This window comes from Saimiri boliviensis, chromosome 1 (genome assembly GCF_048565385.1).
Source record: "Saimiri boliviensis isolate mSaiBol1 chromosome 1, mSaiBol1.pri, whole genome shotgun sequence".
Lineage (NCBI taxonomy): Eukaryota > Metazoa > Chordata > Mammalia > Primates > Cebidae > Saimiri > Saimiri boliviensis.
The window spans coordinates 101,468,402-101,495,329 of NC_133449.1; the positions used below are offsets into that span (position 1 = coordinate 101,468,402).

At 51.5% G+C, this 26,928-nt stretch overlaps 2 long non-coding RNA genes across 2 annotated transcripts in view; one reads left to right on the forward strand and one right to left on the reverse strand.

The window, feature by feature from the left end:
- Positions 1–25,173, forward strand: part of LOC141584859 (uncharacterized) — a 41,536-nt gene extending 16,363 nt beyond the window's left edge. Inside the window, exons 2-3 of the long non-coding RNA XR_012518093.1 lie at positions 9,757–9,992; positions 24,752–25,173. This is a non-coding gene — a long non-coding RNA (uncharacterized LOC141584859). The remainder of the gene's footprint in view (positions 1–9,756; positions 9,993–24,751) is intronic.
- Positions 2,524–8,937, reverse strand: LOC141584858 (uncharacterized). The gene is made up of 3 exons (XR_012518092.1): positions 8,590–8,937; positions 5,357–5,722; positions 2,524–4,488 (listed from the first exon to the last, which is right to left on the reverse strand). It is a non-coding gene; the product is annotated as an uncharacterized LOC141584858 (long non-coding RNA).
- Positions 25,174–26,928: the final 1,755 nt, after the last annotated feature.

The window sequence follows — 26,928 nt, forward strand, 5'->3', positions numbered from 1 at the left end:
CCAACTTTTTGACATAGCTGGGTGTCTCACAGTTCAATTTAATTCCAACACTACCTAGAGTTAGCATCAAATCTATAATTTAGGGACGAAGTCTCATAGAACGGCCTCCCTTCAGGTTGATTAGCTATGACTTACAGCTGATTTAGGAGTTCCCATGATCCCCTCCTCAGGCTCAATAATTGGCAAAAGCTGGGCACAGTGGCTCATGCCTGTAATCCCGGGACTTTGAGAGGCTGAAATAGGTGGATCACATGAGGTCAGGAATTTGAGGCCAGCCATGGTGGCGCATGCCTGTAGTCCCAGCTACACAGGAGGCTAAGGCAGGAGAATCCCTTGAACCTGGGAGGCAGAGGCTGCAGTGAGCCAAGATCGAGCCAATGCACTCCAGCCTGGGTGACCCAACAAGACTCTGCCTCGAAAAAAAAAATTGGCAAATGACGTACAGAACTCAGGGAAACACTTTGCTTATGTTTACTGGTTTATTATAAAGAATGTGACTCAGGAACAGACAAGTCATGGACAGGGTGGGATGGACGGGGCTAGTAGGGGAGGCACAGGAGGGGTGCAGAGCTCCTATGCCCTCTCCAGGTGCACTGCCCTCTCTGTACCTTGATGTGCTCACCAACTCAACGCAGCTCTTTGAAACTCCCTTCTAGTCATTTAGAGGTTTTACGGAGGTCACATTACACAGGCATGATTGATTACATCATGAGGCCTTGGGGATTAAGTCGATCTCCAGCCCCTCTCTTCTCCCTGGAGGTTGGGGTTGGGGAACAGGGTGACTGAAGTTCCAACCCTCCTCTGGCAACCAGCCCCCATCCTCCAAGAGTCACCTCCTTAGCGTAAACTCAGTTGTGGTTACTAACAATGGTTTGGATATTTGTCCCCTCCAAATCTCATGTTGAACTTTGACCCCCAGTGTTGGGAGTGGAGCCTGGTGGGGGGTGTTTGGGTCGTGGGGCGGATCCCTCATGAGTGTCTTGGTGCCGTCCATGTGGAAATGAGAGTTCTCCAAGCTCTCTTGCTCTAGCAGTTCCTGAGGGAACGGATTGTTTAAAAAGCCTGGTATCTTGCTCCACTTGCCTGTCTCCTCTCCACATGACACTTGCTCCTTTTTACCTTCTGCCCTGAGTGGAAGCTTCCTGAGTTCTGGACCAGATGCAGAGGCTGGTGCCATGCTTCCCATACAGCTTGCAAAACTGTGAGCCTAATACGCCTCTTTTCTATATCAATTACCCAGCCTCAAGCATTCCTTTACAGCAACAAAAATGGACTAAGAGAGTTGTTATTATCAATAACAAAAAATGCTTTTCCCACTCTTATCACTCAGGAAATTCTGAGGATTTTAGGAGCTCTGTGTCCAAAACCGCGATGGAGACGATATATATATTTCTTATTGTATCACAGTATCACAAAACCCTTTGCAGATTTGTTAAGTCACATTGCAAAGGAAAAACCTGTATACAGGCCACCTTATTTCAGCTCCAAACCGAGAATCAGTTTCTCCACAAGCATATCATCCCCCCAGTCATTCACCCCCCAAATCTGCATTTTTTCCCCCTCTCACTGTTGCAACAAATTACTGCAAACTGTGGCTTAAAACAGTACAAATCTATTATCTTAAAGTTCAGGAGGTCTGAACTCTAAAATGGGTCTGCCCCTTCTGGAGGCTCAGGGGAAGAATCTGTCCCCTTGCCTTCTGCGGCTCCTGGATGCCGCCCGCATTGGCTCATGGCCCCTCCTCTGTCTTCCAAGCCAGTAGAGTGGCATCTTCTCTCCTTTCTGACTTCTTCCTCCCTGTCACCAGGATCCCTGTGATGGCCCTGGGCCCACCAGTATAATCCAGGATAACCACTCCCACCTCAAGATTTTTAATTTAATCACATCTGCAAAGTTTCTCCTGCCAAGTAAGGTAAATTACTTGGTAATTTACTTGGCAAGGTAGAGATCCACAAGTTCTGGGGGTTAAGACATGGACATCTTTGGGGGTCACCATTCTGTCTACCTTAGACTCTCACATCCTTTCCTTCCAATCCAGGCATTTCCAGACTTCTTCAAACACATTCCTCTGGGGATTGTTTGTTTGTGTTAAGGGAGTGTGCCCCAAATACATCATTAAAAGCCTGGAACCGCAGCCAAACTACCTCGATTTAAATCCCAGCTCTCCTGCCTCCTCATTGTTCTGCCTCAGCCAATCTGCTTCACCTCTCTGCACCTCTGTTTCCTCGTCTGCATGATGTGGGATGTCTCAGATCCTGCTGCCATAACACAGATGCCATAGACTGCGTGGTTGAGACTTCACAGTTCTGGAGACAAAGTCTAAGAGCAGGGAGCCAGTAGGGTCAGGTTCTGATGAAGGCTTTCTTCTGGCTTGTAGGTGGCCACCTTTTCCTGGATCCTCACGTGGCCGTGGCGTAGAAGAATGGAGGGAGAAAGGGGTGTGGGTGGGGAGAATGCGCTCTGGTATCGCTCTGATGAGAATGTTAGATTTGAACAAAATGTACAGATAAATCAAGGAAAGAATGAAGCAACAAAAGCAAAGATTTACTGAAAATGAAAGTACACTCCGCGGTGTGGGAGCAGGCCCGAGCATAGGGGTTCAAGGGCCCGAGATACAGAATCTCATCCAGTCCAAATGCCGCCTAGAGGATTCCCATTGGCCACTTGGTGTTCACCCCATGGAAATGAAGTGGTGGCCTGCAATCACTCCGGTCGGTCAAGTGAAGTTACAAAGGTCCTATGCAAACATCTGATTGGTTGTGGAAAGCAACCAATCAGAGGCTAAAGTGAAGTTATAAAGTTGCACTCTAGGCAACCAAGACTTGGCCCACAATCAGTCTGATAGGTTGCAAACAGCAGCCAATCAGAGGCTGAGGTGAAGTTACAATGTTACACTCCTGGGCAAACGTCTGACTCCTTGCAAAAAGCAGCCAGTCAGAGGTGCTTTCAATTTCCCATTTGCCCGGCAGAAAAGGTGGGGATTTGCAAAGGGGTAGCCTCTGGGCCTTCTGTTACTTAGGTGTGGAAAGTTAGGGCTCTCCTTTCAATTTAGTTCTGGGAAGTCAGCGTGAAAGGGCCTTAGGTTCCCTGCCTTCAGACCCTATTCTTCTGCTTCAAGGATGCTGATATGATTTGGCTCTGTGTCCTCACCCAAATCTCGTTTTGAATTGTAATCCGCAGGTGTGGAGGGAGGCACCTGGTGGGAGGTGATTGGACCATGGGCCGGTTTCTCCCAAGCTGTTCTTGTGATAGTGAGCAAGTTCTCACGAGATCTGGTGGTTTTATAAGGCAGTTTTCCCTTTTCTTTCTTGCTCTTCTCTCACCTGCTGCCTTGTCAAGAAGTTGTTTGCTTCCTCTTCACCTTCCTCCATGATTGTAAGTTTCTTGAGGCCTCCGCAGCCATGTGGAACTGTGAGTCAGTTAAACCTCTTTCCTTTATAAATGACCCAGTCTCGGGTACAGGTATTTTTTTATAGCAGTGTGAAAACGCACTAATACAGATACTAATCCCTGCCTTGCCAGGGTCCTGCCCTCATGGCCTTAGCAAACTTTAATCACTTTCTTATTTCAAACACAGTTGTACTGGGGGTGAGGGCTTTGACGTGTGAGTTTTAGGGGCACACGATTAATATCAGAGGGCAATAATATCTTCCAGAGTCCTGAGGAGTAAATGAGTCAATATGCTTGCAAGGCTTAGAAAAGGGCTGTGGCACAGGGCAGTGCAGGGGTTGGTTATCATCATCATCATCATTTATAAAACATACATCTGGGCTCTGCAGCTGAAGTTTCACACACATGATAATACACGAAAGAGAGGATGTCAAAGGATGAGATAAATTGAAGTGATAATAGTTTTCTTCCACACTTCAGTGGATTGCCCTGCATGCCTTTTGGGGTTTGGAGTCCCCCTATTCCAGCCTGGGGTTCTCTGACATTATCATGCATCCTAGTCACTTATGTTTCTCTTAAAATGCAGCTTCCTGAGCCTCGTCCCAGACTAACTGGATCAACTCTGGTGGCGGAGCCCAATGGCTGCATTAAAAATACATATAGGCCAGGCATGGTGGCTTATACCTGTGATCCCAGCACTTTGGGAGGCAGAGGCAGTGGATCACTTGAGGTCAGAAGTTCGAGACTAGCCTGGCCAACATGTTAAAACCCTGTCTCTACTAAAAATACAAACAAGCAAACAAAATTGGACATGGTGGTTTGTACCTATAATCCCAGCTACTCAGGAGGCTGAGACAGAATTACTTGAACCTGGAGGCAGAGGCTTGGAGTAAGAGGCTGCAGTGGGCTGAGATCAAGCCACTGCATTCCAGGCTGGGCAACAGAGGAAGACCCATCTTTACAAAAAATGAAAAAATTAGTCAGGGGCAATGGTGTGGTGCCCGTGGTCCCAGCTACTCAGGAGGCTGCAGCAGGAGGATCCCTTGAGCCAGAAGTTGGAGACGCCAGCAAGCCACGATTATACTTCTGCACTCCAGCCTGGGGGACAGAGCAAGACCCTGTTTCAAAATAGATACATATTTCTGATGTCAGAGAAACTGTCTTCATCAACTGTGGGAAAAACCCTAAGACTCACTCATAACCACTGACCACAAACACTCCCAAGTCAAAGTTGTTTCTACCTCCCTGAATCCAAAACTCCAGCTGACAAGCACTGAGTCTTTTTTTTTTCGAGACGGAGTTTTACTCTTGTTATCCAGGCTGGAGTGCAATAGCGCGATCTCGGCTCACCACAACCTCTACCTCCTGGGTTCAAGCAATTCTCCTGCCTCAGCCTCCCGAGTAGCTAGGACTACAGGCATGCACCACCATGCCCAGCTAATTTTTGTATTTTTAGTAGAGACGGGGTTTCACCTTGTTGACCAGAATGGTCTCGATCTCTTGACCTCGTGATCCACCCACCTCGGCCTCCCAAAGTGCTGGGATTATAGGTGTGAGCCACCGCGCCCGGCCCAGCACTGAGTCTTTATGTGAACATGGCCACATCCAAATGTCCAGGCAGCCCTACAACTCACGCTCAAGTTCCTGTACTGTTTCCTCAAGCTGAAGAAACATTTTGCAGTATGAGATTTGAGCGTCATGCCCTGCCCAGTGATTTTGTTTAAAGGGGAAATGCTTTCCCTACTGTTTTTCCCATTTGCCAGGCAGAAGAGATGGGAGTTTGCAAAGGAGTAGTCTCTGGTCCTTTTGTTACTTAGGCTTGAAAAGTTAGGGCTCTCCTCTCAATTTAGTTCTGGGAAGTCAGCGTGGAACAGCCTTAGGTTACCTGCCTTCAGATCGTATTCTTCTGCCTCAACTGATTATATGGTTTAAATCTGCCCCACTCTTGGTTTCTAATGACACTTACCATTTGACGTTCGCCACTAATGTAAGTTCTCCTCCGCCACTGTTAACGCAGCCATGTCCAGCTACTAAAGCAGAGATAGCAATCCTCCAGGCCAGAGTGTATGTAGGAGATCTACATTCATTTCATAAATGCGAAAAACACAGTTTCCAATTCCTTTTGACTCATTTTTTCCTTCCTTTCCACCGCTTGCCAGTTGGGGTGGACTCCAGCATGGCTGAGGGCAGATGCTGCCGCCCCTGAGAGCTGCTTCTGGTTCACATGGCTTCTTAGGGAACCACAACTCCAGCCCTCCTCTCTGTGGGGGACACAAATTCACCGCTTGCCCTTTGTCCCCAGAAGACATTTTCTAAAAGCCCAAGGGCCGATCTGGAATCAGAGAAAAACACTCCCTGAGGGAGGCTGGGGAGTATATGGTTTGTGTTTTATTAGCCCTTGCTGGGTCTCCAGATCTGAACCCCAGCGGGGCCTGTGTCCTCAGATCTTCCCGAAGTGCACCCCTGAAAGCCAGCTCTGGCAGCCTGAGGATTAGAGTAAATGAAAATCATTAGCTGAGCTGTTTGTTTGGCACATGCGTGTGCGCAAGAGCCAGAGGCCATTTTCAAGGGAAAACGCCCGTTGCAGATTCCTAAAGCCTTTCTCATTTGTGACTTATTTGATCCTGGCAACAACTTGGTGAGATTGGTTTATCAGTGGGTCCATTTGACAGGCAGGAAAGTGGTGTCCAAGGGAGGCCGGGTGACTTGCCCACAGCCACACAGCTGGGAAATGGAGAGCCAGACCCAGGTGAGGACCTGCTGCCTCCACAGTGCAGGGTATGCCTTTCCCTCTCTCTTCTCTTCCTTCTGCCCCCTTTCCTCTTGCTTTCTTTTCCTCCAAACTTCCATTCATCTATTTTTAAAACATTTTTTTTGGAGATGGGCTCTTGCTATGTTGCCCAGGCTAGACCCAAGCTCCTGGGCTCAAGCACTCCTCCCACCTCGGCTTCCCGAGTAATCAGGATAACTTGTGCATGCTGCCACACCTTGCTCAACAATTTTTAATTAAAATATTAACATATGGAAATGATAAAACAAACAAACAGTACAGGAAAGGACACCAGACCTCCATTTTCTAGCTATTGTGTGCATATGTGCTTGTGAACACATATATGTTTGCACACTTAGCTGTGCATGTGATACAGTACATGGCCTCATACACGGACAGGCAGTCCATGCACTGGGTGCCTCTGGTTCTTCTTATTTCTCTCTCTCTCTCTCTCTCTCTTTTTTTTTTTTTTTTGAGGCGGAGTTTCGCTCTTGTTACCCAGGCTGGAGTGCAATGGCGCGATCTCGGCTCACCGCAACCTCCGCCTCCTGGGTTCAGGCAATTCTCCTGCCTCAGCCTCCTGAGTAGCTGGGATTACAGGCACACGCCACCATGCCCAGCTAGTTTTTTGTATTTTTAGTAGAGACGGGGTTTCACCGTGTTGACCAGGATGGTCTCCATCTCTCGACTTCGTGATCCACCCGCCTCGACCTCCCAAAGTGCTGGGATTACAGGCTTGAGCCACTGCGCCTGGCCGCTTTTTTTTTTTTTAAGGAGACTTCAGTCTCCTAAAGTGCTGGGATTACAGGTGTGAGCCACTATGTCTGGTGTTTCTTACTTCTCTTGAAAGCTGTCCTGTGTCCACCTGGATGGAGCCGCCACTCCTTTTGCTGACTGCACATGAGCTCTCGGTGCATGGGGACCAGGCTGTCCATGTCCACGCCTCCCCAGTGACAGACATGAGGCTCCTCAGGCTCTGCTGTAATCAGCGTGCAGTGTGGGTCATGCCTTTAGCACATACGTGCCTTCGTGCCCCTATGCCAGTGCATCAGCCAGCAAGAATCCTCGGAGGAGAATTGCTACATGGGAGGGTTTACCCCTCTCAGTGCCAGGGCTGTGGTTAAACTGCTTCCCCATAGGCTGCACTTGCTCACATGCCTGCCCTCTGAGCATCAGGCCGTGCCCTCACCCCTACTGCCAGGCAGTGCAGAGCCATCCCAGGGAGCTTGCTCTAATCAGAGACACAAAGATGTTTGATCTGCCTGATTTTCAAATGATTTACCCAGAAAATATCTACCTCTCTCAGCCCCTGGTGTGGGGAATACAAGCCCTTCCCTGGAAACACTGTTAGGAAAAAAAGAGAGAGAGAGAGAAAGAAAGAGAGAGAGAGAGAGAGAGAGAGAGAGAGAGAGAGAGAGCGCTCGTTGAATAGGGCATCCCTAAAACGTGGACAGAGGAAGCAGAAAGACTGGAGTCCAGACACTCAGATCCTGTTGTCACCCTACCAGGGTCCACCCAGCAACACTGAGATATTGAACAGGGCCTTCCTGAGCACCTAAAAACAGTGGTGACCAATTTCCGGCCCCTGAAGCTCCCTCAGTTTCTAAATCACCAGCAGGGATTTTTTATACCCCTCCACCCAGCCACCCTGGGTCCTGTGCAGCCACCCTGGGCCCTGTGCAGCCACCCTGGGTCCTGTGCAGCGTCTCCGGGACTCACAGATGAGATGGAACTGTCCCACGCATGTTCTCTGGGGCAGAAACTGCTGCGGAGCCTGCGGAGGCCACTCCTGCTGGCTGGCCAGGGCAGAACGTCTGACCCAGGAGGCTGTGACTTTGTCACCCCAGGCCTGGCATGGCCTGTGGACAGTGGCCCGTCCCACCAGCCACCAGGAACCTCCCTTTAGTGCCCACCCCATCCACCTCGCCAAGACTGATCTAGAAATTATTTATAGACCCGAACTCCACAGAAACCATTGTGTCTGCTGTTGCCATGGCAATGGGGATGTGGCAGGAGCACCAGGCTTTCAGGCTTTCCCGGGCCTGTGGAGGCCGGCAGGGGCGGTCAGTGTCTACCAGGAGCCCCTGACTTTACCTACTGCCAGACACCCCCAGAAGTGAAGAAGACAGGCTTCTCACCTGCTTCCAGCAGGGCTGGCTGCATCCTGGAAGGCAGCACTGCTGGTGAGTGGTTTGGTTTTGTTTAAAATCTCTCCATGAAAGCATCTAGAACAACGTCCCCAAGACTGGTGGTGTACCTGTCTGTCACCCATGGAACCCCTTGGGGACAGAACCTCCGACTCCCACTGCCGAGCGGCTGCGTCAGACTCCCGGACGGCAGGGTCTAGGAATCTGTGTTTTCGTTTTGGGATCTGTGCAAATCCACATGACTCAATAATCCAAACATACAGAGAGCCTGGGAACTCTTACCCGACTCTGGCGCCCTACATGTCCTCTCTCATCGGCTTCTTGTATTTCCGGCTTGTTTTCTTTAGGAAGTCAGCAAATACGATACAGTCCACGTTTGCCTTTCCCTGCTCAGAAAATAAAGATGCCGTAGCCAGCCTTCTGTACCTTGCTTTTCTCACTAAATGCTATTTTCCAAAACTGTCACAAAATTTGCTACTTCTTTGTTATTATTTTTTCTTTTATGGCAGCACAGCGTGGGTTCCCTCCTGTGGGTGGGTGTGCCAAGAAATCTGCTTGCGTAACCAGACCTTTTTCCTTGGAGTTGCCCAGATGCAGCCCCTAGGATGAGGATGTGTTTGCAGTGACTATTCAGGGAGTGCTCCCTGGGGACACAGTTTGGGGGTGGGAAGCTGGACCGGAAAGAGAAGGGAGCTGGGCAGGGTGCTATGTGGGCACAGTCCTTCTGTAGCCTGAAGGAGCTGGGGAGGGTGGGGCATGCCTGACCCTACAGGAGAACTGTGGAGGGTCAGTCATGCCAAGGGATGTCCCAGACTGAGACCAGGGAGCTGGGGGCTTCATACACCCACCCAGAACCCACTTGTCTTTGGTTAAGGGCAGTCTAGGGAGATCTAAATTACCAGGCATTTCCATGCATGTGGGCAAAGTAGCTTCTCAGAGCCCAGGGCCCATCCTCCAAACCAGGGGTCTCCAGCCCTTGGGCCACAGCAGGAGGTGAACAGCAGGTAAATGAGGAAAGCTTCATCTGTATTTATAGCCATTGCTTACAGCTTGCATTAACGCCTGAGCTCCGCCTCCTGGCAGATCAGTGGTGGCATTAGATTCTCATAGTAGCGTGGATCCTATTGAGAACTGTGAATACGAGGGATCTAGGTTGCATGCTCCTTATGAGAATCTAATGCCTGATGATCTGCCACATGGCAGTGACCAGCATGGACACACATCCCTTCCCTTATGAAGCATACACTCCAGATCAGTGTTGCCCAATAGACCCTTCTACACTGATGGAATGTTCTAGATCTGCTGTGTCCAATATGGCAACCACTAGTCCCATGTGGCTGTTGAGCCTTTGAAATATGGCTGGTACTGATTTGTGGCCTGTTAGGAAGCTGGCCATACAGCAGGAGGTGAGTGGCAGGTGAGTGAGTGAAGCTTTATCTGTATTTACAGCCACTCCCCGTCGCTTGCGCACTGCCTAAGCTCTGCCTCCTGTGAGATCAACTGCAGCATCAGCTTCTCAGACGAACGCAAACCTTGATGTGAATTGTGCCTTTGAGAGGTCTAGATTGTGCGCTCCTTGTGAGAATCTAGTCCCCCGTGATCTGTCGCTGTCTCCGATCACCCCTGGATGGGATTGTCCAGTTGCAGGAAAGCAAGAGCAGGGCTCGCACTGATCCTACGCTATGGTGAGTTGTAGAATTATTTCATTAGCTAGTATAGTGTCATAATAATAGAAAAAAATGCACAATAAGTGTAATATGTTGAATCATCCTGCAACCATTCATCCTGTCTGGTCCATGGAAAAATTGACTTCTATGAAACCAGTCCCAAGTGCCGGAAGTTTGGGAACCACTGCTTTAAACCGCTGCTGGTGCTGGCTGTTGGAGGTATAAACATTCCAAAGCTTCGGAGTGCACAAAAATAGTAAAAAGGGATGCAGGGACTGGGCAGAGGCCCTGAGGTTATCCAATGCATGTTTCCAATGGGCTCTGTCCTAACCGGTTCAGACAGGGAGCCTCCCGGAGCTGGGGATTCACCTGCACTGGCTCAAGACAAGCCATGAGCAAATTATCACCCATTTACTCAGCACTTCTGTGAACCAGGCTCTGACTAGACTCAGGAGTCCTGGGTGTGTAGATCCCAGCGCGTTTCCTCCAGGGGCATGGCACTGGGTAGGAGAAGCCGAGCACTCCGGTAGCTTGAGGCAGCTAGTGGCCTGTGCGCTCGTGGCCCTCCTGCAGCTTACTCAGAAATAACGTGATCTCTCTGCACCTCCTGACCCTGAGGTGTGCTGAGAAGCTCTGCAGAGATAATTCTGTTCATCAACAAGTTTTGTCTCTGTTTGTGCATTCAGCATGTGTGTTGGTGTAATAAACTTGGTAACACATTTCCAACATTTGATCTACAAAGTTTAAAGTATTTCCAATAAGCAAAGCCCTTGCAGGTGCTGGCACAGATTGCACAATTTGAGGCTTCCTAACAGCCTTTGGAGCCCCTTTCTCCTGCTTTCCATATAGGGCTGCTGTGCAGGGTCCATAAATCATCCTAAATGCCTTGCACTCGGGCACCCCAAGGTCTGTATGAGTCGCATGCTTCTCAGCCAACATGCAGCTGTGTAGGAAGCTCCTTTTAAGGATTTCTTACTCTTTGTGGCCCATCCATGTGTGTGTCGTATCCAACCTCATCTGCATTCCAAGTCTGTGCCGAGCTTCCTGTGGGCAGGAAGGGCCCTTGCTGCCTTCTCCCTTGTGGATCTTCAAGCCCGTGAAGTGGGGGCATGGCCAGGGCATGAGGTGTCTTTCTGCATATTAGAGAAAGGGACCTGCTGGGGTTTGCGTGTCTCCTCTCCAAAGCTCATGCTGAAATTGAATCCCTAAAGTGGCAGCATTGAGAGGTGAGGCCTTGAGGAGGTGATCAGGTGGAGGGGGCTCTGCTGTCATTAATCGATGAATCCGCGGGTGAACTGAGGGGTAAACCGGTTAATGGTTATCCCAGGAGCAGGTCAGTTATCATGGGAGTGGGACGGGTGCCTTCTTAAGAAGAGGGAGAAAGACCTGAGTGAGCAGTCAGCCCCCACACCATGGGACGCCCTGTGCCACCTCGAGCCTCCATAACTGTAAGAAATAAATCCCCCTTCTTTATAACTTGCTCAGTTTCAGGCATTCTGTAATAAAAAACAGGAAACAGACTAAGAAAGCACTCCCATCCAAGTGGACTCAGTCTGGAAAGGCACAGTCTTCAGTGTGGAGGGATTTTAAAAGGTGCCCCAGGATGGTCAGGACTCCATCCACGCTGACCACCCATGCCTCATTAACCTGGGATATCAATGAGGGCTTCGGTTTGGGTGCTCTAACGAAGACAAAGTGGCAGAGACTGCCAGAGGTGGAAGGCGATTTTTCTCTCTTGTCTCTTATACCAAGGTCGAGCTGGTGTGGCCCGGGCGCCTTCTCATTTGTCTATAATTTCCCTTGCGTGTGGTCTTTGTCCGTGTGCTGCAGGGCAGGGCCCCGGGAAGCTGACCCAGGGTGGAAATTTGCATGTAGGAAGGGCCTGGGCACACTCTTGGGGAGAGGCAGGACCCGCAGACAGAGGAGGTGGCTGAGATGCTGGGGGCTCTGAGGCTGGCATGGCCATCACAGTTGTCCCAAGTGGGAGTGAGGGGCTTGGCCTCTATAGCACCCAAATAGGTGTGCCTCTATGCAAGCCAGCTCTCTTCTGCTAAGGGTAATTCCCAGAGAGAGCTGAGAGTGGGCCATACTCCAGCCAGCAGGAAGGGGCAGGGGAAGGGGAAGACTCCCCAGTCTGTGCAGGGAGAGGCTCAGAAGGTGCACACATCACTTTTTATCCTTATCTCCACATCTGCCTTCAAGGGAGGCTGTGGGGTGCAGCCATGTGCCTGGTTAGAAGTCAGGGATTAGAAGTCATGAGAGCGACAGGAAGACCGTAACACCTGACACCCAGTGGAGACAGCCCACAGCCTCGGTGCTTGGCAAATCAGTGCCTGAGCAAAGGCGGGATTAGAAGCAGAGTGCCTGCTATCAGTGCCTGCGATGTCTCCTCTTGGCTCGGGAGCACGCAGAGTGATCCTGTGTGTATTAGTTTCCTGTGCTGCATTGTGTCACAGACTTAACTGTTTAAAACAACACATGGCCAGGTGGGGTGGCTCACACCTGTAATCCTAGCACTTTGGGAGGCCGAGGCAGGAGAATGGCTTGAGCCAAGTAATTTGAAACCAGACAAGATAGGGAGACCCTGTCTCTACTCTCTCTCTCTCTCTCTCTCTCTCTCTCTCTCTCTCTCTCTCTCTCTGTCTGTCTTAACTGGCTGTGGTGGTATGTGCCTGCAGTCCCAGATATTTCCACCCAGGAAGGCTGAGGTGGGAGGATCGCTTGAGATCAGGAAGCCAAAGCTGCAATGAGCTATGATTGCACCACTGCACTCCAGCCTGGATGACTGAGCAAGGCAGGTCAAAAACCAAACCAAAACACAAACACACACATGATCTCACCATCAGGCATCCAGGCACAGCCTAGCTGGTCTGTGCTCAGGGACTCCCAAGGCTGTAATTGAGGTGTTTGCTGAGCTGTGTTCTCATCTTCAGGCCCAACTAGGGCAGAGTCTGCGTTGCATTGATCGGGGCTGTTTGCAGAACATATTTTCTGCGACTGTAGGGCTGAGGGCCTGCTTTCATGACTGACTGTCCCCTGGGGGCTGCCTTTGTCCCCTGCTGTGCGGGCCCCCTCCAAGGGCATTTCACAACGTGGCTGTTTCCTTCCTCAAGGCTGGCAGGAGACCTCCTCACTCCAGCCTGCTGAGAAGGAGTTAATTTAGTGGAACGTGCTCATAGGAGCTGCCCCTTGTTTTGCCACTTTCTGCCATTCAGAAGCACGTGCTCACTCTCAGGGGTGGGGACCACACAGGATGTGATTTTTCTGAGGGTCACCATGGAATGTGTCTGCTGCACCCGGATACCGTGGGGACAGACTCCAAAGGCCTGTGCTCCGGGCCGATTTCTGCTGCTTCTGGGTGCCCTCTGCCCAGCCACTCACCTCTGCTGGACCTCAATGTCCTCCTCTGTCCAGCAAAGCCATAAAGGTCAGTGGTCATTAATTCAACACTGAACCAGATGCGTTTTTTTTCTTAAATCCAGAGAACATGTTTAGCTGGTTTTTGTGTTAGTTGTTGGAATGCCCCAGGGTGGCTGGGAGCTCACATGGGCCGAATGTTTCACAGACACTTCTCTTGTAACCCTCAGAGAGGCTGAGGGACCTGCCCAAGCCACCCAAGTAGGAAATGGCATGGCAGGGGCTCAGTGAGGGCAGGTGGGCCTTCAGAGCCAGGCTCTTCCTGCTAGGGCACCCTCTCTCCTACTGTCCTGGCTCCCTGATGGAAAGCATTCCAGCAGGCAGGGGGTGGTGGAGGAGGCTACCCCTTCAACCTTGATGAAGTGCCAGGGAAGACTTTGGCAAGCTGGGCCTTGTGCCCCATGCCCCCCACCCCTCCCTTGCCCCACATCACTGCTTTCATCTGCGCTCAGGGCAGAGAAGGGCTGGTCTGATTTCCAGGCTGTGCTAGTGTACCAACCATGGGTGTCTGTCTTTACAACTGCCCATAACAGGGGGCACAGTGATCTGACCTGCGGACACACACAGCCATCACCTGCCACTGCATTCACTGCCTCTGAGGCCTCCTAGGATGCCCACTGCCTGGCATTTTCCACTCGCCTGGGCCGTTTCTCTCTGGGTGGGTAGGGATTGGTGGTCTCCAAAGGAAGAAGGCGGGTTTGGTCCCTTGGTCAAGAAATGGCGGTCATGCTTGCTTCAGAACCACCCCAGGGGATGATTTATAGAGGTGTGGGTTACCAGGTGAGGGCAAGTGGGGGCTACAGCAGGCTCAGTGCCCCTCAGGAGCTGGCTGCAGAGCTGCCATCCCTCGGGCTGAGGGACGAAGCCTATGGCGCTGGAACCTGGAAGGGAAGCCATATGGGGTTCAGAGATGCAGAAGGTATGACCTTCGGGGAGGGACGTGCGGGCCAAGGACCCTGTGAGAAGGGCTCTAGGGAGGTAAGCGTCAGCCCCCCCCCACTGCTGCCTTGTGCTGATCTCATGCCAGGGTGCTCCACAACCAGCCAGAGGCCAGGAGGCAGCAGGGTCTACTTTTGCTATCAGCACCTTGGGCAGAGAAGAGGGTGGTTCGGGGCAGACATGGAAGTAAGGGGCCATGGAAGACATGGGGGACATGACCCCTGGTGGTTTTGGTTCCCTATGATGTGGCAGGCAGGCATGGGGCAGGGTGATGAGAGTGGGTCATGGCATGTTCTGTGGCAGGAATGGAGCAGGGCATTTGAAGTGGGCATGGTGGCGTGTTTTGTGACAGGAATGGGGCAGGGCTTTTGGAGTGAGCATGCTGGCATGTTCTGTGGCAGGCATGGGGCAGGGCATTTGGAGTGGGTATGGTGGCATGTTCTGTGGCAGGCCCATGGGGCAGGGTGTTTGGAGTGGGTGGTGGTGTGTTTTGTGGCAGGTGTGGGGCAGGGTGTTTGGAATGGGTGGTGACATGTTCTATGGCAGGAATGGAGTAGGGCATTTGGAGTGGGCATGGTGGCATCTTGCGTGGAAGGCATGGGGTAGGGCGTTTGGAGTGGGTGGTGGCATGTTCTGTGGCACACATTGGTGGCAGGCTAAGCAACGTGGCCAAGATCACACAGTGGGCAAGCAGTGGCGCTGAGCTCAGACCCAGGGTTCTCTGCCTCCAAGTGTCCTCTTCCTACTGTGGCAGATGGATCAGGAATTCCGATCTGAAGCCACCCCACCTTTCCTGTGAGCTGGGGCTGGTGTCTGCAGGCCATGCCGTTGTTGACCATGGTGTGGGCTGGAACTCAGCTCGGGAGGAAGTGCTGGGAAGATTGAGGTTTTGCTGCATTCTAGAGTAGGGGGCGTGGATCAGAGGGAGGAAAGGAGAGAAAATGGGGGAGGAGAGAGGAGGGAAGGCCCCAGGGAGAAGGCAGGACCCTGGGAGTGCGAACTACCCCACAGTCCAGACAGTTCTCTGCTGGTGGGTCAGCCATTAACAGCAAAGAGGGCTCTAATTGCAAAAAGCAAAACATATTAAGATTTTTTTTTTAAAAAAAGGCTATAATAGCTTTATGACTTTTAGGTAGGGGAGGATTTCTTTTACAAGATCTCCAAAGCACAAACTGTAGGAGAAAATACTGATAACTTTGATATCAAAAAGTTAAAACTGCTGTTCAAAAAAAAAATTCTCGTAAATAAAGTGAAAATGTACATCTCACAGATTAGAAATTATCTGCAAAGCAAGTAACGAATGAAGAGTAAGGGTCCACACTCTGTAAAGAACTTCTGAAAATGAAAGATAGGCAAGAAAATAGAAAGATGGAGGCTGCGCATGGTGGCTCATGCCTGTAATCCTTTGGGAGGCCAAGGTGGGCAGATTGCCTGCGCTCAGGAGTTTGAGACCAGCCTGAGAAACATGACAAAACCCCATCTCTACTAAAATTATAAAAATTAGCTGGACATGATGGTGCATGCTTCTAATTACAGCTATTCAGGAGGCTGAGGCAGGAGAATTGCTTGAACCTGGGAGGCAGAGCTTGCAGTCAGTCGAGATTGGGCCGCTACACTCCAGCCTGAGCAGCAGAGTGAGACTCTGTCTCAAAAAAACCAAAAAAACAAAAAACAAAAAAACAAAACAAAAAAAAAAACGAAAGAAAAAGAAAAAGAAAATAAAAAGATGGGTAAAGTGCTCCACAAGCAAGTCAGAGAAGACGTGTGTGGTTAATAAATATCTGAAGAACCAGTGCCTCGGCTGGCTGAGAAATTGCAAGTCAAAGTCACAGTGTGATGCCTGTCCACGCCCAGCAGATTGGCAAAACTTTAAAAACCTAGCCACCCAAGTGATGGAGGGGAGGAAGGAAAGCAGGTATCGTGCACTTTGCTGAAAAGAGGGTGGCTCCGTGCAATGGCCAGTGGAGCGGACGGCATGTGCGCCCGTGACCAGATGTCCCTCTTTAAGCACAAGCCTCTGTGGTCCACAGCAGTGTCACCCAGGATGGCAGGCAACCTGGAAACATTTGTTGATAGAATGAATAAATAAATTATGGCAAATTCCCACAATGGGACACTGGAGCCATGACAAGAAATGAACTAAGGCCACATGGCTACAAGTCCAAAGCAGAACGTCAAGGCAGAAAGGCTGAACGGTGGACGCTGCACAGCTCTATGGACACGCAGCTGGAATCATTCCTGGGAAATGTGGTCGGGAGCTGCATAGGAGCTTGGGAGCTCCGTCCGGCTCCTCACTTGCTTTCCCAGGGAGAAATGCGTGGGGAAGGCAGGGTGTGTGTGGCAGTGTGCATGCATGGATGTGTGAGTGTGTGGCAGTGTGTGTGCATGTATGTGTTAGCATGTGGCACTGTGCGCAGATGTGTGAGTGTGCAGCAGTGTGTGTGCATGTATGTGTTAGCATGTGGCAGTGTGCACTGATGTGTGAGTGTGCGGCAGTGTGTGTGCATATGTGTGTGAGCATGTGGTAGTGTGCACACCCGGACATGTGAGTGTGCGGCAGTGTGTGCATGTATGTGTTAGCATGTGGCAGTGTGCACACACGGATGTGTGAGTATGCAGCAGTGTGTGTGCATGTATGTGTTAGCATGTGGCAGTGTGCCCGCACAGACTTGTGAGTGTGCAGCAGTGTGTTTGCATGTGTGTGTTAGCATGTGGCAGTGTGTGTGCATGGATATGTGAGTGACAGTGTGAGTGCATGTATGTGTTAGCATGTGGCAGTGTCCACGCATGGACATGTGAGTGTGTGGCAGTGTGTTTGTATGTATGTGTTAGCATGTGGCAGTGTGTGCATGGAAGTGTGAGTGTGGCAGTGTGCCTGCACATATGTGTGGGCATGTGGCAGTGCACGTGCGTGGATGTGTATGCATGTGGCAGCATGCATGCACGGATGTGTCTGTGGCAGTGTGTGCATGTATGTGTGAGCACGTGGCAGTGTGCATGCATGGATGTATAAGTGTGTGGCAGTGTGTGTGTACAGATGTGTGAGCTGTGGCTGTGTACATGTACCAGTGTGTATGTGAAAGGTGCATTTGTGTGGGTGTGTGACCGTGTATGTGTGTGTCTGAGTGTGCGTGGTGTGTGATGATGAGTGTGAGTGTGCCGAGGAAGAGGTTTCAGACTCCCTGGATGCAGGTATCCTTCCTGGGCCACTGCCTAGGTTCTGCCTCTGCCTTTGGCCCCTGCCTGTCACGGGGCGTGGGGTACATGTGCCACCAGCGCCTGGCGTGGGTGGACTCGGGAAGAATGAAGCTCCTGGCCTTTTTTGCCAAAGGGAGTGGCCTCTGAGGGAAGGGTGGGTCACCAGGGGGCCACGTTGAACACCTGGGGCTTTTTGGAGATGGCTCCCACCAGGTGTGCTGCCCCGGCCGTCCAGCAGGTGGCGCACCTGGGCAGTTGCCAATGGACGTCAGGCGTCCTGCCCACCCCTCAGTGCAGGCGGGGAAACTGAGGCTGGACTTCTCCTTCCCCTGTACACCAGGGAGTTCATTCCCGTAGTCCATGTGCTTATGGGGCCTGGCTGGGTGCTGGGAGCCATGGTGAGCAGAACAGACCAGGCCTCCCCTTCTGGATCTTGTGTCCCACCGAGGACACAGGGATGCGTCCGCTGGGGAGCACCCGACCCTGAGGCTGTGCTGCCCACTCACACCCAGCACGGTTTGCACACGAGACCCCCAGCATCTGCAGCCCTGGGCCCGGTGGGGCCTACACAGACATTGCTGTGCACCGCGCACCTCTCCTGTGAACCTGAAAACCCCTGCAAGGGTCCCGCCACCTCCACCTCTGCATGTTCTGGGGACAGGCAGCCCACCCTGGTGGACAGAGTGGGGGGGCACGGGGTCAGCACACCCGCTCCATGAGGCTCACCATGCTCGAGCTGTGTGGCTGTGGGCAGGCTACGTGGCCTCTTAGGTGGCGTCAATGATAGTGACAACCACAGAGGGTCATGTAGAGGGCTGACCAGGGGTGAGAATGCCCTGCAGAGGCATGGGCCCCCCCCCCCCACAGGCACATGGCCAGACCATCCCTGCTTTCATTGGAGGGTGTAGAGAGGGGAATTACGTCCCTAAAAAGATATGTCCAAGGCCGGGTGTGGTGACTCACACCTGTAATCCCAGAACTTTGAGAGGCCGAGGCAGGCATCTCATGAGGTCAGGAGATAGAGACCATCCTGGCCAATGTGGTGAAACCTCATCTCTACTAAAAATACAAAAATTAGCTGGGAGTGGTAGTGTGCACTTGCAGCCCTAGTTACCCAGGGGAGGCTGAGGCAGGAGTATCACTTGAACGTGGGAGGTAGATGGTGCAGTGAGCAGCCTGGGTGACAGAGCAAGACTCCATCTCAGAAAAAAAAAAAAAAAAAAAAAAAAATGGTATGTCCAAGGCTGGGAGCAGTGGCTGACGCCTGTAATCCCACCTTTGGGAGGTCAAGGTGGGCAGATCATCTGAGCTCAGGAGTTTCAAGACCACCCTGGCCAACATGGCAAAAACCCGTCTTTACCAAAAATACAAGAATGAGCCAGGCATGGTGGCATACACCTGTAGTCCCAGTTACTCAGTACCTGAGGCGGGAGGATCAGTTGAGCCTGGGAGGTGGAGGCTGCAGTGAGCCAAGATTGCACCTTTGTTCGCCAGCCTGGGTGACAGAACCAGACCCCGTTTCAAAACAAAACAAAACAAAATGGATATGTTCAAGTCAAAACCCCTGGTACTTGTGAATGTGGCCTTATTTGGAAATAAGCTCTTTGCCGACGTAATTAGTTAAGATGAGGCTGTACTGGGGGAGGGGCGACCCTAAGTCCAATGCCAGGTGTCCTTTTAAGAGACAAAGAGACACACGCAGAAAAGGCCACATGAAGAGGGTGGAGGAGACCAGAGTGGTGCAGCCACAAGCCCAGCAATGCCTGGAGCCACCAGGCACGGCTCTACCCCGTCCAATAGAACCAGGGAAGATCTGGCTGTGGTGCCTGAGTGGAGGGACCCCAGTGTCTCTGCAGGGCATCCTCAGCCCAGCCAGTCTCCCCAGGACCCCTGTGGTGGTGCTGATCATTGTCCACACATGTCAGTGCAGGAAGGGTCCTCCCCTAGAGACTTTGAAGGGAGCACACACCTTGATTTCTGGCTCTGGGCTCTGGACTGTGACAGAGAGGGTACATTTCTGCTGTAAGCCATGCAACGTGTGGTCATGTCTCCACAGCCCCAGGGCTCAGGCAGAGGGAGAGCACAGGAGCGCAGAGGAGGCAGGGAACACCACAGCAGGGCTGAGAGGTGGGCTGGCTCCCAGCCCCGTGTGGCTCTGAGACCCAGCTTGGCTGTAGCTGCTCCTGGGCTAGGTGGGTGGCTTGTGCTAGAAGCAGAGGGCTCGTACCCAGACTCATGCCCAGCTGCTGCACGCAGCCCTCCAGGTGGCGGCAGCACCTTCACTGCAATTGACTCTGGGTGTTCTTCCCCTTCCCTGGCTCTGTGGGTGCTCTGAGATATGGCTGAGGAGGTGCTCCAGGCCGTGGCATGGTGAGAAAGGGCGGGCTCCACACATGTGGCTCAGCGCTGGAGTCCCACCTCCACCACTCTCAAGCATGAGTAGGGGGATTTACCCGAGCCTCCATCTTCTCATCTGCACAAGGGGCTGATAATACCTGGCTCACAGCGCTGTTGTACGGATGAGACCGGACGTTGCCTGTCAAGCGCGGCATAGAATAGGAGCACAAGGCATGCGACCTCACACATACAAACGCTCCTGGAAATGGTGGGTGGATGGATGCAAAGACGACCTGCCCCTTGGTTTCCACTGGGAAGTGACCCAGCCCTGGAGTAGGGGGGCTGTCAGCAGGGTCCCATGGAGTGGGGATGGGATCAGAGCCCGCACGTGCATGTGGCTCTTGCTTGGCATTTCCTCAGAGGGACAAGATTTCCTCAAGGGCAGAGAGGGTAGAGTCCACCTAACACCTGCGTAATTTAAGAGAAAGCAAAGGTTCCTTAGGAGGAACGCTGGAGTCAGAGGAACAGACGATGCTCTGAGGCTCCAGAGGGGAACACGAGCACTTCAGAGGCGTTGGATCCGACAGTGGAATGAAAGGTGCACGCTGGATCATGAGGTTTTCTGCAGCACATGCTGGAGACTCCCTTCCAGTGACTCACTTTTTCAATGAGTCCTGGAATTCATTCATGCGGAGAGCAGCAATGGATGACAGACCCCTTGTAACCAGAAAGGGCTCTGTTCTCTGAACAGAGGTCTCAGGGAGTGCCATGACAGAGAGGGCACCAAGCAGAAGCCCCAAGCCCAGCCCTCTTCCCGTGCTGTTAGCCCAGCTGGAACTTGATGGCCAAGCATGTTCAGCTTCTGTTTGCAGGAGGAACAGCGGGTGGGAGCAGTCGTTCTGGGGGAAGCTTTAGGCTAGATTTTTGTTGCTTATTTATTTATTTTCATTTTTTTGAGATGGAGTCTTGCTCTGTTACCCAGGCTGGAGTGCAGTGGCACAATCTCAGCTCATTGAAACCTCTGCCTCCCAGGTTCAAGCGATTCTCTTGGCTCAGCCTCCTGGGTAGCTGGTACTGCAAGGAGTCATCACATGTGGCTAATTTTTGTATTTTTAGTAGAGACTGGGTTCTGCCATGTTGGCCAGGCTCATCTCGAATGCCTGACCTCAAGTTGATCCACCTGCCTTGGCCTCCCAAAGTGCTGGAATTACAGGCGTGTCCCACTACATCTGGCCACTTAATTTTTTTAAGGTTACATATTTTTGTGCGACTGTACATGCTGTCCTCTTAATGGAAATGCTATGGCCTCAATGCCAATGGGTACACGGTGATACAGGCCGAGTGCGTCCCCCTCAAAATTGCTTTGTTGAAATTCTAACACCCAAAGTGATGGCTTTGGGAGGTGAGGCCTGTGGGAGGTGCTGAGGTCCTAAGGGTAGAGCCTCGTGAATGGGATTAGTGCTGCCCTTCCTTCATGTGAGGACACGGTGAGGAGGCGCCATTTGTGAACCTGGAAGCAAGCCCTCACCAGACACCGAGTTTCCTGGGGTCCTGAACTTAAACTTCCCAGCCTCCAGAACTGCGAGAAATACATTTCTGTTGTTCAGAAGCTACCCAGTCCATGGAGTTTTTATTATGGCAGCCCACGTGCACTAATACACATAGACATCTAGAGATAAAGCAGTTATGATGGTTAGATTTTGTGTCTCAGTCAGAGCTGAACTTTGGCAAGGATGGTTATTTTAAATGAACTGTCAAACACTGCCTCAAAGGTCCCTGTGTGTCCTCTCTGAGCTGATTCAACAAAACTAGGCAGCCAGGAAGCAATCGTGGATGCAGAAGCTTCGCACGTAAACATGCTCATCTCAACGTGATTCGCAACAGAAAATATTGGAAGCAACTTACACGTCCAGCAAGAGGCGAGGGTGAAATAAATGATGCTGCTTTCTCCAGGTGGAATATTGCAGGATCATCAAAAGAGATGGTTTAAAAAGGGAGGGAGAGATGCTTACAATGTGCCTATCCTGGGACCCTGCAATTTCACTTCCCAGAAGTCATCCCAAAGACAGGCACAAGGGCAAGCATGAAGAAAGAAGAGTAATGGGGTTTCCCAATTCTTACAAAAAATCAGAAACCACCCATGGTTCCTCAGGAGAGGCCTGGTGACATGAACCCATGAACTTGCACAGAATGGAATGCAGTGACGGTGCTCGATTAGAAACAGGTGGGCAAGTTCAAGGACCTAGTGAAGGGGTAATATTTAAAGGTGTGTTGCAGGAGGCAGGGGTGGTGGTGATGAAAGGAGTTATCAAAGGATAGGAAGCGACTCAGGACTGGAAAGAGCGGAGCTGGGACCATCCATAGGCCTGGAACCAGGGCCATCAAGCAGAGCTGAGGCTTTCAGAAGGGAAGGAGGCCCCTGCCCACCACCAGCAACCAGGAGGAGACAGTGGGTAGGTACACTGCTCTATCCTCCCACTCTCTGCTCTGCCCTGGTCTCCTGTTGGCCAAATCCAACTGGAAGGCAGAGGGCTCAGTGGGGTGGGGTAGGTCAGCCCCTAGAGCATGGGGTGGGTGGAAAAGAGACGAGATTGGAGGCTTGCAGGGCAAGCTGGAAAGATGGCACCACATCAAAAAACGTACCCGTGTGTGTCCGGAAATTCTGATGGTGATATACTATAGTATCCTCGTTGTTCTAATCTCATAAGAGTGTACAATGAAATAAAAACATTATAGGCATAGATGTATAGTGTGAATATACACGAGTGTATGCATGTCCATGTGCACATCCATGCATATGATAAAAAAAATATATATAGCAGCAAGCAGGTAGGTAGGTATGATCTTACATTTGGAAACCAATCAATAAATACATTTACAGAGAGAGTTTTAAAAATCACCATGTGGCATCTGCGCACCACAGGGCTCCCAGTATGAGTCCTGAGTCCTAGCGGCCCCTTCTCCTCCCTCCACTCATTACACCTTTGATTTTCTGAAGATTTTTGCAAGGAGTATGTGCGGCTCTCAATGAGAAAAACAGCTACTTTGCAATAAATAAATAATGTTGCAAGGACAAGTGCTGTTTATGTGGGTTACAGCGTAACGTGCACTGGTGCACCTGAGGTGGGAAAAGTCCGGTGCCCGCTGTGTCTGGTGTGATGAAGAATGAGGTCGCGTGTGAGTGGAGGCAGCCCCACCTGGGGAGGATCGGAGGAGTTAGACTCTGATGGAGTGGAGGCCACGTCGGGGGTGGTGCTTTTGTTCTTTCTCCACGTTCCATGCACAAAACTAAACCAAATGGGCTTTTATTTATTTATTTATTTTTGAGACAGGGTCTTGCTCTGTCACCTAGGCTGGAGTGCAGTGGCATGATCTCGGCTCACTGCAACCTCCACCTCCTGGGTTCAACAATCCTCCCACCTCAGTCTCCCAAGTAGCTGGGACCACAGGCATGCACCACCATGCCCGGCCACTTTTTGTATTTTTTTGTAGAAATGGAGTTTTGCCACATTGCTCAGGCTGGTCTCAAACCCCTGGACTCCTGCCTAGGCCTCCCAAAGTGCTGGGATTACAGGTGTGAGTTATCGCATCTGATCCCAAATGAGCTTTTAAGGGAGAGCAGGAGGCTCAATGATTGGCTAGGGAGGAGGCTGGGCTCCGTTTCCAGGGAAGAGGAAGGGGTCAGGTCAGGTCTGGAGGCCAGCTCTCTCAGTTTGCAGCTGGGGAAGCCGAGGCCCAGAGGGAGCCTGTTATTCATTAGTGCTGGCTCACTTTTCTCCCCTACCCCATGCGGGCCCTTCTGCACCTGCTCCCTCTTAGGACTAAATGCCTTACAATCCCCACTGAATGGAGAAGCAAGCTGAGAGCTTATAGAACTGGTCCCTCACCGCTCAGCCAGAAGTGGGCTTTGAACCGTGCTGGACTCCGGTGGCACAGGCTGTGCAAGGCTTGCCTCTCCCTGGAAGGGCCACTCCTCTCTAGTCAATGAAATCTCCTCCCTGCCCGGGAACCCGGACGGTCGCGGCCGAATACCCCTGCCATGTGTTTGGCTGTTGCCCTACCTGAGTGCCCTCAATTTCCCCCTCTGGCCCAGGCAAAAGCGGCAGGGCTGGATGCAAGGGCCCCAGGGGCAGGGAGGTGAGTGGGCAACACTCCTCCCCTGCAGGTAAAGTGGCCACCCAGGCCCCCAGCCACTGCTGGGATCACTCAGTTGGGTAATGTCTCCACTTCCTAGCTGGACCAGAGCTTTTCCATCCTGCCAGAGCTTTCAGGAAAACAGCTGTGTGGCTGGTGAGTAGAGGGGCCTGGCCCTCGGTGACCTTCCTGGCTGACTGGCCCCAGGGACACAACAGGCACGAAAACAGCCTCCCTTCTCCCCAGCTCAAGGTCTAAGGGACCCTGACAGGCCTGTCCCCGGCTCAGGGCTGGCCCTGCTTCCCTTCCAGGCTGAACAGAAAGCAAAACATCAGCCTGCCAGCCCACGGGGGTTGAGGGGGGCAAGTGTCACTGCCCTCTAACGACCTGGACATTCTCGCAGCCACTTGAGCTCAAGAGGTTTAAAAGTTCCCACTGCTCGGAGGACAAGGACAGGCCAAGCGTGTGTGTTAGAGCAGGCTGTGGGTGTCCGACCCCCCAGGAGCAGGGATTCCGTGGTACTCGTGGAGGACTTTGAGGGCCTGTGAACACAGCAAGAAAGATGTATGTGCTTGTTTTCACCAACCGTTAACACACACACACACACACACACACACACACACACACACAGACCCTGGACTCAGGGAGATCAGTCAGCTGTGACTTTGCTGCCACAGAGCCCTCAATAGGGACCCAGCAGCTAGTGTCCAGACAGACACCTCACACCAGCACTGTCTTTACCTCTTCTCCAGGCAGGCGCTGTGATCACCCCACTTTACAGATGAGAAGACCCAGGCTGAGTGATGTCATTATTCAAGGTGCCTCGCTTGTGAACTGGCATTCGAGCCCAGGTTGCCCAGGTCAGTGAGACCCCCCAGGGTTAATGCACTAAACCAGAATTGCAGGATTCCACAGTGGCTGACCGCCCCACACAGGCCCACCTCTAGCAGAGGAGATGGGATGGTTAGAGCTGGTTATTTAATGTGCTATAAAGAAATCCCTATTTCCTTCTAGAGCTCTCTCTCTCTGTGTGTGTGTGTGTGTGTGTGTGTGTGTGTGTGTGTGTGTGTAACTGGCTTTGATGACAGTCTGTGCATTTATTTATGAATTTAAAACATTACTCTGGGCAGGGACCCAAAGGCTTCAATGGAATGGCAACAGGATCCATGGCATGGAAAGGGTTAGGAACCTTTGCTTTAGAACCTGTTAGTAAAATCATAATGAGGAGGTAAAAAAAACTTGCACTTCTATGAGAGCAGGGCCTGCCTGTCTCCAGCGCACTGCTCTCGTTCTGGCCTCTAAAGGAGCTCTGGGACAGGGACAGCATCTGATTTCCTTAAAGGGTGCCCATGTTGACACCTTTTACCTGTTCCTACCCCACTATCCCCATTGGTGCCGCTGAGGCTGTTGTACAGAGTGCCCTGCAAATGCAGCCTCAAGATAAAAGCTTCTGGTGAGGCTTCTGACAGTATGGTTCTCCCACATGAACCCTGGAGCTCCCAAGCCCCTCAGTAACCATGATGGGAAAGATGAGTTTGACAGCAGTGTGCAGAAATGGCTCTGCGAAACCAGCCCAAGTGCAAAACCTGGCCCCATGATTCACTAGCTGGGAGAACTTGAGCGATTTCCCTCACCTTTCTGGCTCTTGTTTCCTTATCTGTGACATAGGCTTCATCATAGAACAATAAAAATTATTCCATCTTTGCTTGATCACACATCTATACATTTATTTACCCAAGCATCTGACCATTAGTCCATCCACTCACCCATTCATCCATCTGTCCATCCATCCACCTATCCATCTAGCCATCCATCCATCCATCTAGCCATACATCCACCCATTCCTCCATCCACCCACCCACCCATCCATCCATCCATCCATTCACCCGCCCACCTGTCCACCCATCCACCCATCTACACATCCATTCATTCACCCATTCATCTACCCTTCCATCTATCCATCCACCCATTTCTCCACCCACCCACCCATCGATTTATCCATCCATCCATCCATCCTTCCATCCATCCATCCCTCCATCCATCCAATCATCCATCCAGTCATCCATTCATTCATCTACCCAGCCATCCATCACTTCATCTACCAATCCATTTTATTTTTTGATGTTTCTCAGAATACATATGTTTCCCCCTAAATACTTCCACATGCAAATCATTAATCAGGCTTCAATATTTCAGAAACATAATTTTACCTCTAGGAATGAAGTTGGCCAAGTCCTTCCTCCTTCTTGCCTCTCCCCACTTCCACCCTGCTGCTCCAGGCTGAGATACACTAAGGCAAGAACCAGCAGGACCCTCTGAACTCCTCCCAGGCCCCTTGTTTCTGGAAGCCCCTCTATGGAGGAGGATCTAAGGACAGCCTGAAGTTGGTGTCTTTGCTCACGGGGGTGTCTCCTCCTGAAGCCCTTTAGTGACAGCCAAGCGCTTGTTTTTCTGGCTGTGGAGGCTTTTGCTTAACTTCCCCTGGAAGTTCAGCTGGTCATCACCTTGGACCAGCTGCCTCCAGAGGTAGTCAGCTCCCCATCACTGGAAATGGTTAAGCAAGGACTGAAAGGAGCTCTGTTGAGGGCTGGAGGATGTTGTAGAGAAAATTTAACCCAGAACGGGGTTGAACTCCATCAGGGCTTCTCAGTTTCTGCACTGTTGGTATTTTGGGCTGGATAACTGTTTGGGGGCTGTCCTGTGCACTGCAGGACATTTTGCCATATTCCTGGTCTCAATCCATTGCATGCCAATAGCGCCCACCTCCTAAGCAAAATGACAACCCCAAATGCCTCCAGTCATTACCAAATAGCCCCTGGTGGGTGAACTTGACTCCAGGTGAGAACTTCTGGACTACAGGAAATCGATATGTCCCTTGGATCTTGAAATTCCACTGGTTGGTCCTGCTCCCCAGGGCGCCTCCCTCCTC